A 16294-nucleotide genomic window follows, 5' to 3' on the forward strand; every position below is an offset into this window, starting at 1 on the left:
TATTTTCCTTCTTTCCCCAATATGCATTCCAAAAGAATTCTGGCATAACAGTCACGTCTCTAATGTTACAATGGGGAGCGTGTGAGTTGCTCAATGTTATTTTACATGGGTGCTTTCCCTCACATGAAAGCCGTACTCGTGAAAAAAAAAAAAGCTGTATGGCATTACAGGTGTTTTCCAGTAATATGTACCATTAGATAAGCATAGTTTATGCAGCTAAATATTTTGCCTTTTTTTTTTTTTCCTTCTTTTGCAGATGTTACTCTAACGTAATCTGTAGACAGCTGCAGTTGACGGTAATGGCCACTAGAGGCAATGCTATAGCTCATAAAGCATTAAATGACCCTTAAGATCTTTTCATTTTATGCCTCTCAGAGGACCTCTGTTGCTGGGTCTTAATGTCGCTACAGCAATGAAAATGACTAATGAGGCTTTCTAATGGTATTGTAATTTGAAGGAAAAGAAAATGCACACTTTGGCCAGCGGCGGAAGAATAATGCAGATGATGAGTGTCACAAACCAGGCTACAAAAATTTGTATTCAGATAAGATTTATCTGCAGCTAGACATATTTACACTGAAACATCTCTTAACTCTTACATGTGGGTTTGTCAGAACACCCTGCTTATCTTCTGCCATCCTGCCAATTTTTTGGTGGCCATTCATTCCTTAGTCTTAAGATGCACTGAATTACAGAACTATGGTATCGTTCCCCTGTTCTTGTCCTACTGACTCCTGGATTCCAGTTCATTGCTGGTTGGGTTTATTATAGTGACTCATCTTTTATGCTGTTACCACTTCTATGGTTGTTGACTGGTGTCCGTTAAAATATCTAGCAAAATGTGCAGGACTCCCAGAGTATCTCAGTGATTGGTCTTCCTCTCGAGTTAGACAGGAGCATGGTGATGCTATATCTAAAGTTGATTATTTCTTCCAGGCTGAAAATGACAGGCAGTTAAACTGGCATGCTCAACTCTTGCCCCAGTGACTGTGGGTGCCCCTGGTGGAGCCAGGATACACAGGCCCATGACTGGCTTATCATCTCGTATGCCTTTCAGTGCCCCAGATAGCCAGCAATGATTGTTGCTAGTTGTAGGAAACCCCGATGGCTTCCTCCCTAAAAAGATCTACAATCCCAAATGAATGGTGTGATAAACACTAGAGTTCTTAGTACACAGACTTCCTATGCTCTTGGGTGGAAGCTGGTGTGTACCTCATCAACTGGAAGAAGGTTACTCATGAATAGCATGTCTCTGGGACTCAAACTTATTGCAGACTTTATGGAAAGGGGCAAGGTATCTTCCATCTGCCATGATTCCCTGGTGAAACTCTGGTGTGTGATTTTCCCCCCCCCCTTGAAGGGGTCTCTTGAGGCTTCTCTATATAAGCTCATACAAGATACGTGAACAGGTGTGTGTGTGTCTAAAAAGTACCTTTTATGGATCATTTAGCATAAAGAGCACACCACCCAGTGGCTGGCTGCCCCACCCAGTGGCTGGCTGCCCCACCCAGTGGCTGGCTGCCCCACCCAGTGGCTGGCTGCCCCACCCAGTGGCTGGCTGCCCCACCCAGTGGCTGGCTGCCCCACCCAGTGGCTTGAGCGCAGAAGTCAAGTCAAGTTTATTTGTATAGCGCTTTTAACAGTCAACATTGTCGCAAAGCAGCTTTACAGAATTTGAACGACTTAAAATATGAGCTAATTTTATCCCTGATCTATCCCCAATGGGAAGCCTGTGGTGACGGTGGCAAGGAAAAACTCCCTCAGACGACATGAGGAAGAAACGTCGAGAGGAACCAGACTCAAAAGGGAACCCATCCTCAGTTGGGCAACAACAGACAACATGACTATAACATTAACAGCCCTAACATAAAGTCAGCTTCGTTGATGCTATAAACCCCCCACCGACGGAAACCCGAGCGCAAAACTGTTCACGACAACTGCAGTCCTAAAGTCAGTAAGTCAACTGTAGTCCCCAGCCACAAAAGCACCACTGCAAGAGTCCAGAGCATCCTCCAAGCGCGACCCCCAACTGTCCACATGGGGCCGTCCTCCACAAGAGCGATGCGATGAGACTCCAACCAGACACACGGCACCAGGATGGATCAGGCAGGTCCAAGGAGCAGAAGAGGTCAGCATCTTGATCCCAGGACCGACATGTAACTCAGAGGGACAGGTTTTTTTTTTTTTGGGGGGGGGGAAACAGAAGTGTTTGGAGAAGTCATCTCCAAACACCTTTCCAGTCAGTCCTAAAGTTTGCCTGTTCTTCATGACATTGTCATTTGTTATCCAGATGGTTAGATGAGGTGAAACAAAAGCAAGATGTCCAACAGGATTCCTTATTATTTGGAACCTGTGCCAGTCCAGCAAGAATCAGGGGAAAGATGTCACTTTGGCTTTACTGGAAGGTCTTGACTGGCATGTGTACACAAGAAGGTATCCTGATGATTCTTACTGCCCTTGGCAATTAAACAGGTGTGAACCACGGTGACCTATACTACATAATTAGTGTTAAAGGTCTGATGACACGAACATGACTCTATGCAATTTCTTAAATAAACTATACAACATGGCAAACATGTTAGATTTCTGTTATAATTACGTGAAAAGAAGCTGTTGTTACGTGAATATCCAACTTTTAATTGCACAGCGCAAGAAAACTGGGTCCGTGGCTTGCGGCCATGTTGTGACGTCAGCGGAAGAACACGCTGCGGTTCACTGGCTGTTCTACTCAATGGAAATGGCGCATGAAAACGCCGGTGAACTCTCTAGTGCTAGCTCTTCAACAACCAAATACTGGTACTTTAAGCAGTGATCATGATGGCATGATTTTATCTGATTTTAAATAAATGAGATTGATAATAATGTGAATGTTCACAACTAGTACATACAAACTCTGCAGCTTCTGATTCAGCAGCTGCGTCATACTCCGCAAAAACATCAGCAAGAACCTACAATATAAATGGAAATGCAATACACTAAGCTCAAATGACTTTTGGAAAGTATAATTTCTAAATTTTTTCTACATATTCTTGAAGTCGGTCATCGGGGTACTTGCTACCGTTCCCTAACAACGCATGGCAAAGGGTAAAGTGTAGTGTTGCTACGAGTACTTGCTAAAGCCTCCGGTGGAAGATCCTCGATGTGCTGATAAGACATACAGTTCTATATAACACACAAGTGTCACGATAATCACAAAACAGATGCAAATTGTTAAAATACCTAATTTTTAAGCAATTATGTGTTGATCTCTTCCGAATCGAATCTATGATAGCCTACCCTCTTTACCCTTTGCCTCTCGTTGCTAGGCGGCAGTTACATGAAAGCCGCAAGCTTTCACAAGCAAATACATGACTGATATCACACCGACTTTATGATTACATTTATGATTATCATGAATGTGTACTCTGAGCGCTCTGGAGCGAGTCACTTCCAAGATGGCCGCGCAGACCGCAGTGTTACTATTTTTAGCATCATGTCGGAGCACTCTATAGCTCTACGTACCTTTATCTTATGTCGTTTCTCAACACATGTTCTGACAGGAGAACTGTCTTTGGAGGAGTCGCCTTGTCCCAGGCGACTGCTGGATCCGGCATAGCTACTAGTAGACCCCCTCCGGAATACTGCAGGCACTGCTGATGGTAGTAACACACGTTTGTGCTGAACTGCACACCCAAGAGATTCTTTTAAGCTGGGAAGGGTGTCAAAACAATCCAAATTGAAGTGTTCAGAGCACAGGACGGATGTTGGTGAGGGCTCCCACTTGTCACGAGTGCGCCTGACTTGCTTCACCCACTTCGCATGCAGCTCGGGATCTCTGGGAAACTTGAATAAACTTACCCCATCCTTGTGGGTTTTGGACCAAAAGCCGGCAACACAACGCGAAGGCATAATAACTATATGAGTGATTCCATGCTTATAGGTACTGAAATGGGGACATGAACTTATTTTTAAAAATTCACCTAAAACCATTTCTTTTTTTACCATCAGGTCACAAAACATGTAATCTTTAATGAATGATATGTTAAAAGATAACTTTAATTTTCTGAGATGTAATAAAAACCAGGGCTTTGAACCGGTTCAAGGAACGAAAACGAAAACCGGGAACTTTTTCTATTTCACATGGAACAGAAACGAAACCAGAAACTTTATTATTTTTTATGATCCGGAACAGAAACGCTTATTAAAAATAATGGTAACCGGTTAATACCGGTTTTTATTTCGTTCCTCAAAGTTTCTGTAGCCTACAAATAGTCATTCTTCTCCTGCGCAAGTTTCTATGACCCGCTGGGGTTCACTTCCTGTGTGACGTTCGCTGATTGAATGGAGAGAGCGGGAAGGTGGACTGCTAGTGAGTAAGTGTATTAGAGTGTCTGAGCAAAGAAGAGTCTGAACGATGCAACCTCCCTATTGGCTTTTTTGTAAAAATGTATCAGTTGTTGCCCTTCCCACGGGAATCATCGCGGGCTCCTGACGAGACCTGACGAGTTAGTTCGTTGGTAGCAGAACAAAATGTCTGGACACAAATCGGGTTTTCAGAAAAGGAAAGAAAATAAACGGAGGGTCGAAAATACAAAAAAGGAGGCAGAAAATGCAAAACGAGTTTTAAGGTAGGACAAATGGTTACTTTTCTGAGGCAGCCCGCCGTGGCTGCAGGCTTTCAGTTGTCATTGAATGGTTAGTTTTCTGAGGCAGCCCGCCGTGGCTGCCTGCAGGCTGATTTATTATAGCCCATTTAGTTAAAATAGTTGATATAAAATGTTTATAGTTATAGTTATGTGATGGTTGTCCTGATTTAGACTGGTGTTTTTTTTTTGTTTTTTTTTTGGGGGGGGGTTGCACGATGTTGCGCCCGGGTCCAGATTAGGGCAGAACCGGCCCTGGCTACATTTCAGCTGTAGTTTATGTATGTATGTACTTGCATAGATGTGTACTTCCAATATGGCGCCTAACAAAATCTCGCGGCGCGGTGACGTCATGCGGTAGCCCTCTATAGGGCCTGACTAGCCTTTGGTAACACACTAAACGAATTATCTTTCATTTTTGGCACTTTTTCTGTTTGTGTAGATGGGAAGACATACTGAGAATCCAAATCGCCAACATTTGAAATAATAATTGTTTTGAATTATTTCTTGTCTTATTTAATGAAGGTTGTAATAGAATTAGCCTACATTTGGCTTAAGCTGGATGAGACAGAGACATAACTTTATAGCCATTTGTTAAACAGCTGACAGGGAACGTAATTAACCGTTCCGGGAACGAAATTTTTTTGTTCTAACCGGTTCGGGAACGTCTGTTTAATGGTGGAACCCAAAACCGGAAACGTTAAAATTCGGTTTCTGTTCGGAACGAACCAATAGGAAAAAAATTCCGGTTCAAAGCCCTGATAAAAACATATTTATATGCCAAAGTCAGAACGTAACAGAAGTGTTGTGGACATACCGTATTTTCCGGACTATACGTCGCTCCGGAGTTTAAGTCGCATCAGCCAAAAAATGCATTATGAAGATGAAAAAAACATATATACGTCGCACCGGACTATAAGTCGCACTTTTTTGAAGGGTTATTCTATCCATAGAATCTGTGATTGTATCTGATAAGCGGCGCGTGGTTACTGCGCGACTGCATTGTTTATTTAATAAACGAACAGCTGAGCAGTGATAACACGCCCTTTGCCCTGTAAGTAGCCTAGTCTGATTATTTTAAATATCTACTACTATCTTTAATACTATCACTATCATTATTACTAATAGCCTATATTATTATTATAACTAATATTAGTAGCCTATTACTGATGCATTAATCAGTTTGTTTTTAGAATATTTTTACCGGTAGGGCTTATTATCGCCCCATGGCTCTTTCATCTGTGTTATTAAAGCTGTAGTCATCATCGAGGAGTGTCATTCTTCATTTTTGTCGAATTTTATTTCATCAAATCAGAGGTCAAGTAGGCTATAGGTATATCATCTCCAAAGACAGGTACGGTAGTAAAAACAACCGTCTAGTGAAAAAAAAAAAAACAACAACAACCGCTTTTAAATCCCCTACTTAAATCCTTAAAATGAGTCATTTAACTCATGTCTTGTGTGATCTGATCTCCAATGGTGAAATAAACCGGTTGTGATGAGTACAGTCTGTTATTTTAGAAGATAAATGTAATATATAATTTAATATATAGACTAATAAAAATTAATATTTTATAATATAATATCACGACATATTACTGTCTGTAACTGTTTGTCACTAAAGCGTTTTCTAAGATCATAATGTCTGATATTATTATTATTATTATTATTATTATTATTATTATTTTACATACACAATAAGCGCATGTGCGTAAAGTTATAGTAAACCATCCCCCACCTTTTTTTTTTTTTTTGAGTCGCCGGACCCACCCACCTCCTGCGTTCTGGGACCTCCCACTTCACAAATTAAGCACTGCCTAAAATCACTACATAACTTATTTAAATAACTATAGGCCTATCATTAATAATAAAACACAGGTCAATCAAGTTTATCAAGCTGATGATTTCCTCCAAATCAGCAAATCCATTGAATTCCTCATCCTCGGTGTCGCTTCTGAACAACTCTGCCAACTCCAGCGGCAGATGAAGCGCCGTTTCCTCTTCTTCTGCGTGGCTGTCGTCAGACTCAGCATCAGCTGCAGTTATTCCGTGGTGAAAAAAAAAAAAAACATATATACGTCGCACCGGAGTATAAGTTGCATGGCAAGCCGAACCATGAAAAAAAGTGCGACTTATAGTCCGAAAAATACGGTATATATTCTCAATTTTAACAATGTAGAATTACTTTTTGAAACATAGGAAGGTGATGTTTTAGCAAATATAATTAATAAACATGTGTAGTAGAATAAACATACACATTCTTTCAATAAGATTAACATGGTATATAGCTAGATTGTAATTAATTTGTAACAGACGCGAGATGGACAATCGTAACAGACGTAATGTAGCAGACATCATTTTGGAACTCATAGGCTTGACTTTGGCATATAAATATGTTTTTATTACATCTCAGAAAATTAAAGTTATCTTTTAACATATCATTCATTAAAGATTCCATGTTTTGTGACCTGATGGTAAAAAAAGAAATGGTTTTAGGTGAATTTTTAAAAATAAGTTCATGTCCCCATTTCAGTACCCATAAGCGTGGAATCACTCATATATAAAATAATAATGTATAATAATAATACTAATAATGACAAACTGAACACCTGTCGCATCAACAACAAACTGGTAAGTGAGGAGGAAAATTCTTTCGATGACGTCATATAGCTCCTCCTCCTCTTTCATCTCCTGGGTGCTGCAGCCCCGTCAAATTTGCCCAAATAGCCGCGTTTTTTTTTATCATAACTTGTAAAATAGGCGCCTTCGTGAATTAATATATGGATCATCGGGAATTACTTTTTATGTTATAAAACATCGCCAAAGATGTCAAAAACGTGTCATCAGACCTTTAAGCCCCTTTCACATGCAAGACCCGTTATTGTATAACGTAAAAACAACACAGAATGGACAATACATTTTTCATTCCCATTCAGTCTTCCATAACGGAAAGTAATGGATATTGTGTATTCCGACCTGACTGTATTTAACAGAATGCTTTGGTGTGCGAACCTCTGCAAGACATGTAAAACGTGTGAGAACAGGCATGACATATAACTAATTCACGAGGCGGTAAGTCCATTTGCTGTGAAAAGCTGAAGCTTAGACATTTGCTAGTTAGCAACATGGTACGAATCGAGCTGCTTCACATGTCTGTTGAGAGAGCGCTCTTCCTGTTCCTGAGCATTTTTGTTCAAACAAAGGCTAGTTATCATTTTTTTTCCACTTGTATTTGCTGAGGTTTTCTTTGCTTGTGGTTTTGAGTTTGCTGCCGGTTGCTTTACATTGAGCAGTCTGAGCAGCCGTAATATTCCTACAACATTTACATCACCATCAGCATTGTCACAAGCGATCACAACACGCACATCTGATGGTTCTGGTTCCTACTGGAGCCATGGCAAAATATTACCATAAATGTTACTAGGTAGCCAGGGGATAGATTAAAGTTTTGACTTTGCCATTTGCTCCCATTCCCACACGACCCCATTAAAGCATAATAGCAGAAAATGTCCAGTATTCAGTGCGACTGTGAATGGGGGTAGATATTATCCACAGTTGCATATACTTTGTAACTAGCTTTAATGAACCAAAATGCAACTTTTTACAAGGTAATAATTGTAGTGTCTATATAGTTTCAAAACTATTTACAAACAAAAGTTTGCAATTTATGTATTGCATAAATATTCACTTCAGTTAAAGGAGAACTGAAGTCATTTTTAAACTTGCTTTATTTCTTAATTAGCGTGTTATTCAATTACGTTTTCGGTTTTAGTAACCTTATATCGTGACTCGTATTGCCGACTGATTGCAGTTAAATATTATACTTGTCGGCCTGTTCGGTTTTTAGCCATTGTTGAATTTAGTTCGTTTGGTCCACGGCAGGCGTCGCTTATCCACGCGATTTTCACAAGACTTGTGCGAGATTTCGAAACGTGAAGTGTCAGCCAGGTGTCAGCGCCGCCATTTTGAAAACTGTTTTCCAAATGAAATATTGCACAAAAACGAGTTTAAATGACGATTACTGCCTACTTTTTTCAAACTTTCCTGATCGCTATCAAAACAAACAAAACTTCCGACTTGATTACGTCAGCATTCGAAAGAGGCCGTGCGCGTCTTTTGACAATGTTAGCAGATGTTGGTCACTTTGATTTCCACTGTACGTTTTACTTCCGTCCTACGATGTCTCGCACAGGTCTCAACGAATCTCATTTACGGCCATTGCTTTGACATATGGACTGATATATTACAGAGCATATTTCAAACACTCATAACTTGCTATAGCAGTGACAGAATAGCGATCAAAAACGCATTCCTATATTTAATAAAATGAGAAATAGAATTTTGATGGGGCGGCACGGTGGTGTAGTGGTTAGCGCTGTCGCCTCACAGCAAGAAGGTCCGGGTTCGAGCCCCGTGGCCGGCAAAGGCCTTTCTGTGTGGAGTTTGCATGTTCTCCCCGTGTCCGTGTGGGTTTCCTCCGGGTGCTCCGGTTTCCCCCACAGTCCAAAGACATGCAGGTTAGGTTAACTGGTGACTCTAAATTGACCGTAGGTGTGAATGTGAGTGTGAATGGTTGTCTGTGTCTATGTGTCAGCCCTGTGATGACCTGGCGACTTGTCCAGGGTGTACCCCGCCTCTCGCCCGTAGTCAGCTGGGATAGGCTCCAGCTTGCCTGCGACCCTGTAGAACAGGATAAAGCGGCTAGAGATAATGAGATGAGAGTGAGAATTTTGATGATGATAAATTTGCCTTTAGTTCTCCTTTAATGTGAAATCCCTTAATTAGTTCTGTTGCAACCATTTGCCATTAGAAGTCACATACAGTTGCTCCTGTACTGTAAGGCCACACAGTTTGTTTATAACTTTGAACACCCTGTAGAGCACCATTAAAGCCATCATTTAAGAGTATAACACAACTGCACCTCTGTCAAGACAAGGCCGTCTGCCAAAATCTAGAGACTGGGTAAAAAGGCAGAGAAGCAAGAGGCCAAGGGTACTTCTCAACATGATGCTACCACCATCCGGCTTCATTTTAGGGATGGTGGTCTTAAGTATTGAGCAGTGTTGGGTTTCCACAGTGCTTTGTGTAGTGTAGTGCTTTGTGGCAAGGCCAACAACTTACATGTTGTTCTCATCAGTCCAGAGGACCAGACCAGACAAATGCCTCCTCATGGTTGTGGAATTTTTTAAATAATGTATATATTAGTTTTTCAAAGCTTGAAATTTTTTTTAATGCTAAATAAACGCTGACTGATACTTTTGTAGAACTTTGAATTTTGATAGGTGCAAACAGGAATACTTGTACAACGCACTTTAGAGCATTATGTTTGCTGATGTTCTGCTTTGGGCTTTGTGTATTTTGACTGTTTTCAGTGAAAATAGAACAATACTAAAACTACCAAAACTATGAAATAAGATGGAATTATGTGGTAAACAAAACAAAAAAAAAATTGTTAACCCCAAAATGTTTCATATTTTAGATTCTTCAAAGTAGCCAGCGTTTGCCTTGATGACGCTTTGCACACTATTGGCGTTATCTTAACCAGCTTCATGAGGTCGTCACCTGGAATGCTTTTTAATTAACAGGTGCCTCGTCAAAAGTTAATTAGTGCAATTTCTTGCCTTCTTAATAAGTTTGAGTTCAAACCGTAAATAATATACAGTAAATAGCCCTATTCCACAACTGTAGTAATCAATATTATGTCAAGAACCGGTCAAGTGAGTAAAGAGAAACGACATCCATCATTACTTTAAGACATGAAGTGTCTTAAGTAATAAAAATAAAGAAAAACCATAGAATTAGTTGTGTCCAAACCTTTGCCTGGTACTGTAATTAAGCCAAGTGCACTGCAGTTTATTTGGGCATGATGAGAAAACCAGTATATCCTGGCTTCAATTAATAACAAGCAGAGCATTCAAGTAAATTATCAAAATTAATCTGTCAACATTTCCAATATCATCTTCATTTCTTCCATTCAACTGCTAATACCCTCTACAAGTAAACCACTATACCTGAATTGGAAATCATTGTTAATTATTCCTGTCCATTTTAAATCTATTTCTCCATTTGCCTGTGAAGGTGTGTATATGGGATCGGAATGTGCGTCACATTAGTTGTGAGTGCATTATGTTCTTTAATACAGTGAAATTCCTGTCTTTGGTTGTTTATATTACTTTTTAATGATACAGTGAGAGTAAAAAGTATTTGATCCCTTGCTGATTTTGTTGGTTTGCCCACTAATAAAGACATGATCATTCTATACTTTTAATGGTAGATGTATTCTAACATGGAGAGACAGAATATCAAAACGAAAATCCAGAAAATAACTTTAAAGAATATATTTTAATTGATTTGTATTTCATTGAGGGAAATAAGTATTTGATCCCTCTAGCCAAAAGCACTTACTGTAATACTTGGTGGCAAAGCCTTTGTTTGCAAGCACAGCGGACAGACGTTTGTTGTAGTTAACCACAAGGTTAGCACACATATCAGGGGGAATTTTGGCCCACTCTTCTTTGCAGATCCTCTCTAAATCATTAAGGTTGGTGGACTGTCGCTTGGCAACTCGGACCTTCAGCTCCCTCCATAGATTTTCGATTAGATTGAGGTCCGGACTGGCTGGGCCACTCCATGACCTTAATGTGGTTCTTCTTGAGCCACTCCTTTGTTGCCTTTGCTGTATGCTTCGGGTCGTTGTCATGTTGGAAGACCCAACCACGGCCCGTTTTCAACTTCCTGGCAGAGGGGAGGAGGTTGTCCCTCAGGACTGCACGGTACATGGCTCCATCCATCTTCCCACTGATGCGGTGAAGTAGCCCTGTGCCCTTGGCAGAGAAACACGCCCAAAACATAATGCTTCCACCTCCATGCTTGACGGTGGGCACAGTGTTCCTGGGGTCATAGGCAGCATTTTTCTTCCTCCACACATGACGAGTAGAGTTTAGGCCAAATAGTTCAATTTTGGTCTCGTCTGACCACAGAACCTTCTCCCAACCACTTTGTACATCTTTGAGGTGATCATTGGCATACTTTAGGCGGGCCTCCACATGTGCCTTCTTAAGCAGGGGTACCTTTCGGGCACTGCAGGATTTTAATCCATTGCGGCGCAAAGTGTTGCCAATTGTTTTCCTGGTGACTGTGGTCCCAGCTGCCTTGAGGTCATTCACTAACTCCCGCTGTGTGGTTGCAGGCCGATTTCTCACAGTTCTCATGATCATTGCCACCCCACGAGGTGAAATCTTCTGTGGAGCACCAGACCGAGGTCTATTGATGGTCATGTTATATTTCTTAAATTTTCTCACAATTGCACCAATGGTTGTTACTTTAATACCCAGCATCTTGCTAATGTTTTTGTAGCCCATTCCAGATTTGTGCAGGTCAACAATCCTGTCTCTGAGGTCCTGAGAGAGTTCTTTGGTCTTACCCATGTTGGAGAGTTTGGAATCTGTCTGATTCTGTGAACAGGTGTCTTTCATACAGGTGATTAGTTAGAACAGGTGTCTTCAATTCAGGTAACAAGTTGATTGGGAGTGTCTAACTGGTCTGTGAAAGCCAGAACTCCTAATGCATACTAGAGGATCAAATACTTATTTCCCTCAATGAAATACAAATCAATTAAAATATATTCTTTAAAGTTATTTTCTGGATTTTCTTTTTGATATTCTGTCTCTCCATGTTAGAATACATTTACCATTAAAAGTATAGAATGATCATGTCTTTATTAGTGGGCAAACCAACAAAATCAGCAAGGGATCAAATACTTTTTACTCTCACTGTAATTATTTGCAACCCCAAATCAGAAAAAGTTGGGATGGTATGGGGAAAAGTAAATAAAAAAAGAAAATATATTGAAATGTTTAAAACCAATGTTCCTCAAAGAAAGATAGGGAGGGATTTGGATATTTCACCCTCTACAGTGCATAAAATCATTAAACAATTCAAGGAATCTGGAGGAATTGCGGTGTGTAAAGGGCAAGGGCGCAAGCCTAAGTTGAGCACCTGTGATCTCCGATCCCTCAGACGGCACTGCATCAAGAACAGTCATTCATCTATAGCTGATATAACCACATGGGCTCGGGATTACTTTGGAAACCTTTGTCAAACTCTACAGTACAGAGTTACATCCACAAATGCCAGTTAAAACTTTACTATGCCAAAAGGAAGTCTTGTGTTAACTGTGTCCAGAAGCTCCATCGACTTCTCTGGATTCTGAGTCATCTGGGACCATCACACAGTGGAAACATGTATTGTGGTCAGACAGATCAGTATTCCAGAACTTTTTTGGAAGAAATAGATGCTGTGTGCTCCAGACCAAAGACGAAAAGGACCATCCGGACTGTTACCAGCAACAAGTCCAAAAGCCAGGGTCTGTCATGGTATGGAGTTGTGTCGGTGGCCTTGGCAAAGGTAACTTGCACTTCTGTGATGGCAGCATTAATGCAGAAAAGTACAATTGAGATTTTGGAGCAACATACGCTGCCTTCAAGACGACATCTTTTCCAGGGATAATTCAACAAGACAATGCAAGACTATATTCTGCACACATTACAAAGGCATGGCTGAGGAAGAAGAGGGTGCCTGTCCCCAATAGAGAATGTGTGGTGAATTTTTTGAAATGAAAAATGATAATGACTCTGTACTGTTGCACAACTTAAGCTGTGTTTGCAGGAAGAATGGGGAAAAACCTCACACCCAAAACGCTTCATCACTTGGTGTCTTAAGTCCTTAAAGATCTTTTAAGTGTAGTGAGAAGGAACGGAAACATCATAAAGTGGTAAATACCGTCCCAATATTTTTTTAAAATGTGTTAGAAGAATAAAAATTGACCCAAGTGTTTATTTTGGAAAAAGCAATTAACTGTATAAGGTAAAACATCAAATAATGTGTGGTGTTGTTTTGAGTGCAGTACAGGTCAAAGATTATTTACAAATCATCGTTTACAGTTTTAATTTCAATTTCATCGTACTGTCCTAACTTCTTCTGATTTGGGGTTGTATAAAGCCTAATTGAGCTTTAAGCTTACTAGAAACATTCATTTGTATTTGTGCAAGCCCGAAAATACATGCTTGCACACGGTTACACATATCAGAGTGCACAAAATGGAGTTTAGCATTAGTTCTTTCACACATCATCTTTCTTTCGGTTTGTGTTTTTTGCACTGTAATAAAATTCACTTTTGTTGGATTTCACCCAAATGAAAACTGATTACAGGAGCCAGGTCTTGGATTCATCACTCTTCTGTGTTCTCTCTAGTTGTAATAGTCTTTCATGCGATGACTCTAATGTGCAGCACAGGGGTCATTTGAATATATTTAATCAAGCTGTGCATCGGGGGGTTGTTGAAATGCACATCATCAAAAGATTTTTGTGCGTTACATGGATGATATGTAGACCAAGTTCTGGAGCATATGATTTTTATCTCGGAAAAAAAAAATAAACACTTGGCAAATGCGTGTAGAAATGATAAAAATGGCCTGAGCATGGAGAGCCAAGATTGTCAGATAGTCTTGGACCAGTTGTTTTGATCTTGTCTTGAATTGGTTGATTGCTGTGTTCTCACCTGTCGAAACACAGCACACCAAAGAGGAGAACACACCTAGGGTAATTAGACTCTGAATATGTATGTGAAAGCATGATTATTCCTTTATGGTGTTGGAAAATACCACCGACTACTACTATCAAAGTTATATTTATTGTTATAGCTATTAGTGACTGGTCCCTTAAATTATTTTTTAATTAAAAGTATTAATAATGTCGGGCGGCACGGTGGTGTAGTGGTTAGCGCTGTCGCCTCACAGCAAGAAGGTCCGGGTTCGAGCCCCGTGGCCGGCGAGGGCCTTTCTGTTACCCCTTTTCCACCAAATCAGTTCCAGGGCTGGTGCTGGTTCACAACTCGTTCAACTTGCGAGCCAGCTGAGAACCAATTTGCTTTTCCATAGCTCGCGGTGTTAAGGGAAGCCACGTCATTACGTTGCTGTATACGTCAGTTACGTCGCTGTATACGTCAGTTACGTCGCTGTATACGTCAGTTACGTCGCTGTATACGTCAGTTACGTCGCTACGTTTGCATAAACCTTGGCACGAATATCGAAGCAAAAACAACACGGAAGAAGAAGCAACAACAGCAACAATAATAATAATGGATGACTTCGCGTTTGTACAACTGCTGCTTCTCGTCGCTTAAAAATGGCGATCTTTCGTGGTCTTGTTATTGTTGTTGGTCTTAACAACTCCGCCCCCCCCGCTGACGTAAGCGGTTCTTTCCTCTGGCCCAGCAGAGAGTTGGTGCTAGCCTGGAACCGGTTTTTCTGGCCCCAGAGCCAGTTCTTTGTCAGTGGAAACAGAAAACCCGGTTCCAAACTAAGCACTGGCCCCGAACCAACCCTGGAACTGCTTTGGTGGAAAAAGGGCATGTGTGGAGTTTGCATGTTCTCCCCGTGTCCGCGTGGGTTTCCTCCAGGTGCTCCGGTTTCCCCCACAGTCCGAAGACATGCAGGTTAGGTTAACTGGTGACTCTAAATTGAGCGTAGGTGTGAATGTGAGTGTGAATGGTTGTCTGTGTCTATGTGTCAGCCCTGTGATGACCTGGCGACTTGTCCAGGGTGTACCCCGCCTTTCGCCCATAGTCAGCTGGGATAGGCTCCAGCTTGCCTGCGACCCTGTAGAACAGGATAAAGCGGCTACAGATAATGAGATGAGATTAATAATGTCACTTTGGACCTAATGTGTTCTGTTGGCAATAATTTGAGGAATAAATGGCCAAATAATTATTATAAGCATTTTAAATAATGAGCCTAATATTTGAATAGTTTTGAAGGGGTCTGTGAAATTTATTTTACACATTTACTGGCTGCCAAACATTCAAGACCCCCCGTTATTGAGAATAACCCTTTTGCTATTATACCAAGACTTCTATCACTGGTAACATCTTCCACATGGTCATGGGTCCCTTCACAATACAATGTCTGGTCAGAATTCAGCACTTGGTACTAATTTTTGTCAGTTTTGCTTTCTGGTATGTGGTTTGCTTCCCTTTGAATCCCATCTCCGTTTTAAAAAAAGGCCGCCGAAGTGTGAATAGTTCGGTTGGATTAACTTTATCAATTCCCTGCGCTTAATGGAAAACCCCTGTGAGTGGACTTTGAAGTGTCATAGGCTCTTTCCAATGAAAACAGGCTCTGAACGTCTCTTCATCTCTCTTCAAGCGAAGTGATCCACACTCTGCTGCTTTTCTTGTCTCTCCTCTCAAACCAGTACTAAAACCACAAGGTCTTCAGGTTCGTATCTGACCACGACTAAACAACAGTGGCCTTGTGGAAAGGCTTATTTTTTGGAATGTGATTTTGACGAGATGTAATAGCTTTCAGATAACCCTGCCCCTTCTAGAAGGATCTCGGTATGGTTATAGAGCTAAATATTGCGATATAGACCCTTGGGGATTTAAGTGGAAAATGCTGTTGTAGTATTTGACAATTTTTAAACTAAACTAAAAAGTTTCTGTGCATAGATAACCATGCATCTAATTAATCGTGAAGGTGTTCCGCAAATCAAAAATGTTGAGGAAAGGTGAATTCTTGAGACTCTTTTTTACAATAATTTAATGGATCAACAGTCCTGTCCTGTCTTCAAGTCCCTGACTGACGGAGGAGGCTCTTTTTTTTCCTGTGTTCAAG

The 16294-nt window shown here is 40.8% G+C and overlaps 1 protein-coding gene across 2 annotated transcripts in view; it reads left to right on the forward strand.

The window, feature by feature from the left end:
* srbd1 (S1 RNA binding domain 1) overlaps window positions 1-16294 on the forward strand; it is a 129542-nt gene that overhangs the window by 91095 nt on the left and 22153 nt on the right. The gene's annotated exons all lie outside the window — the stretch shown is intronic.

Source organism: Neoarius graeffei, chromosome 7 (genome assembly GCF_027579695.1).
Source record: "Neoarius graeffei isolate fNeoGra1 chromosome 7, fNeoGra1.pri, whole genome shotgun sequence".
In the NCBI taxonomy this organism is placed as follows: domain Eukaryota; kingdom Metazoa; phylum Chordata; class Actinopteri; order Siluriformes; family Ariidae; genus Neoarius; species Neoarius graeffei.